This window comes from Coregonus lavaretus (genome assembly GCF_964263955.1).
Source record: "Coregonus lavaretus genome assembly, chromosome: 37".
Taxonomy (NCBI): Eukaryota; Metazoa; Chordata; class Actinopteri; order Salmoniformes; family Salmonidae; genus Coregonus; species Coregonus lavaretus.
In genome coordinates this window covers 11,373,851-11,377,066 of record NC_140024.1, presented here as the reverse complement: position 1 = coordinate 11,377,066, position 3,216 = coordinate 11,373,851, and the positions used below count along the sequence as shown (strand labels likewise).

General features: G+C 45.1%; 1 long non-coding RNA gene across 1 annotated transcript; it reads left to right on the top strand.

Annotated features, from left to right (window-relative positions):
- Nucleotides 1–6: 6 nt before the first annotated feature.
- LOC311111684 lies at nt 7–2,391 on the top strand. The gene is made up of 2 exons (XR_014610786.1): nt 7–839; nt 970–2,391. It is a non-coding gene; the product is annotated as an uncharacterized lncRNA (long non-coding RNA).
- The last annotated feature ends 825 nt before the right edge of the window (nt 2,392–3,216 follow it).

The window sequence follows — 3,216 nt, the reverse complement described above, 5'->3', positions numbered from 1 at the left end:
TTACTCCCCAGTCAGACAGCCTGCCCAGGCACCACAACATCCACGAGAGCCAGTCAGACAGCCTGCCCAGGAACCACAATATCCAGGGGAGCCAGTCAGACAGCCTGCCCAGGCACCACAACATATAGGGGAGCCAGTCAGACAGCCTGCCAAGGCACCACAACATCCAGGGGAGCCAGTCAGACAGCCTGCCCAGGCACCACAACATCCAGGGGAGCCAGTCAGACAGCCTTCCCAGGCACCACAACATCCAGGGGAGCCAGTCAGACAGCCTGCCCAGGCACCACAACATCCAGGGGAGCCAGTCAGACAGCCTTCCCAGGCACCACAACATCCAGGGGAGCCAGTCAGACAGCCTGCCCAGGCACCACAACGTCCATCACAAGGGGAGGAGTCCCTAGAGACACAACCCCTGCCCAAGGTCCCACCCGGCCCTGTCCTGGAGCCAGTGTCCAATCACAATGGGCAGCCAGAGGGCATGGTTGGGGGCATGATGGGCGTGGCAGCCCAACTGACTGTAGATGTGGGGCGGCACCCAGGAATGGGGCTCACCAACGGCTTCCACTCCACCAAGCCCCTGCGGCCGGGGCAGGAGACCCTGGGGAACTGGGACTCCAGACACTGCCCTGCTCCCCCGTCCCCCTCTCCTTTTGTCAGCGCCGGCCTTGTCCACTCTAACTCAGCAGCGCACAGCTACCTGTGCCCTTAGCAAGAGGAGAAACAACCCCCCACACCAAGACCAGTTGGAATTCTTTATTTTTCTCATCCATGATGAATCAAAGGATTTTCTTTAAAGCACCTCAGTATCTGATTTTCTTCTTCCTGGCTCAGTTTTATAGGTACTTTGAATCCATTGTTTTATATGTGTATATATACAGTATATATTTTTTTGTGCTAGTATGTATGGGTATTCATTTTGTTGCATAGCAGCAGTATGTTAGTCTGGCCTTACTCTGTACTTTCCTACAGGCTCCTATTACAGACGTACGATGGCGGAAGCATATTGTAGAAAGGAGGCTATTCCTTTTTTCATAAGCCTTGACCTGTTGGACCTGTTGGACTCTGAGAATGAGCGTGGGTACATCAGGCCCGGCCTTTGGTTAACTGATTATGGTGGAGAGGCTCTTGATTCAGCACCACGGATGAAGATAGAGCAGAACCATGACCATGTGGCCCTTTCACTCTCACCCTGGCTCCTTTCAAATGACTGAGCTGTTCCTATTGGCTTCACTGTATGGATGCTGCCTGCCCCAGCACCAGGAAAGAAGCCTTATATTTACACACTCTGAGAGTGCAGACCTCCTGTCTCTCTCTCCAACCTCCTGCTGTCTCAGGATCCACACACACACAAACACAAACACACACACACACACACATTCCCTGACTAGAGCTTGTGGGTCTCAGGTGCCTAATATTTTAGGCGCATTTTTAACCTCTGTATATTTATATAGATGATTATATTCAATAAAATAGGACAAATATGTTGAAAATGAAGAAAAAGGAAAATAAATGAGGCAATTGAAGAAAATATGAAGGAACCGCATACAGTACATGTAGTTGATATAGGTTGCATTATTTTGGGGGGAGGACTAGATGAGACGTGTACTGTAAGTGTATGACAAAATAACACATCTTACAGCAGTGGTCTCCTGGTTTTGCTCCCAGTCAACAGCACTACCTCATTTCTTTACAGGATGGTTTGTTGGTGATTTTAATAGTGTCGTGCAGATAGGTGCAACTTTTAGAATCAGTTTTTTAACTGTTTGATTCAATACTTTCATGAATAACTGCCTATCCCCTTCTTTCTGTGTACATCAATGTGTATTACATTTACATTTTACATTTACATTTTAGTCATTTAGCAGACCTACAGGAAATGACACGTATGGTACATAACGGCCTGTCACAGATCTCTGTTTATTGCCCTTTTCCTCTTAATCAGTTGTTCCATTAGATCTGGGTTTCCAACTGTCGTCACTCCCCCCAATGTTACATCTACTTTGGATGGGAGCAGAAAAACATTTTTAATTTACCAATGACCTCAAATCACTTTTCACCTTAGGTAAATAATGCAGCAGTTTAGTTACCAGACCTACTACAGATGAACAAGCCTCCATCAGGAGGCCTCGCCCTTTGTGATGTCATCTCACTCATCCTTTCTCAGCTGTGTCTGAGCTCCTCCCTCTGCAGGTGAGAGGGGGATGGAAATATCATAGAGAAATAGACCTAGAAACCACTTCTATTTTCAGCCATATTTCCAGTCTTTCTTTGTACTTTTGACTATCGCAAACCTGAGGTCTTTCACAATACCGCATGTAAAGTCTACACCACTTTGAACTTTTTTCACATTTTGTTGCGTTACAAAGTGGAATTAAAATGGATTTAATTGTCTTTTTTGTATACTCTGTAATTTCAGTGGAAGAAAACGTTTTTTTTAAGATTCATGAAAAATAATCACCCTCCTGAGTCAATACATGTTAGAAACACCTTTGGCAGCGATTACAGCTGTGAGTCTTCTTGGGTAAGTCTCATAAGAGCTTTGCATACCTGTATTGTGCAATATTTGCCCATTCTTTTAAAAATTCTTCAAGCTCTGTCAAGGTGTTGGGGATCATGGCTAGACAGCAACTTTCAAGTCTTGCCAAAAAATGTTCATGCAGATTTATGTCAAAACTGTAACTTGGCCACTCAGGAACATTCACTGTCTCCTTGGTAAGCAGCTCCAGTGTAGATTTGGCTTTGTGTTATAGGTTATTGTCCTGCTGAAAGGTGAATTCCTCTCCAGGTGTTTGGTGTAAAGCAGACTGAAGCAGGTTTTCCCCTAGGATTTTGCCAGTGCTTAGCTCCATCCGTTTTCTTTTCATCCTGAAAAACTCCCCAGTCTTTGCCGATGGCAAGCTTACCCATACCATGATGCAGCCACCACCATGCGGTTACTCAGTGATGTGTTGTGTTGGATTTGGCCCAAACATAAGGCTTTGCATTTAGGCCAAAAAGTCTATTCATTTTGCCGTGTTTTTTTGCAGTATTACTTTAGTGCCTTGTTGCATACATATGCATGTTTTGGAATATTTGTATTCTGTATATTTGTATTCTTCTTTTCACTCTGTCATTTAGGTCATTATTGTGGAGTCACTACAATGTTGTTGATCCATCCTCAGTTTTCTCCCATCACAGCCATTGAACTCTGTAACTGTTTTAAAATCACCTTATGAC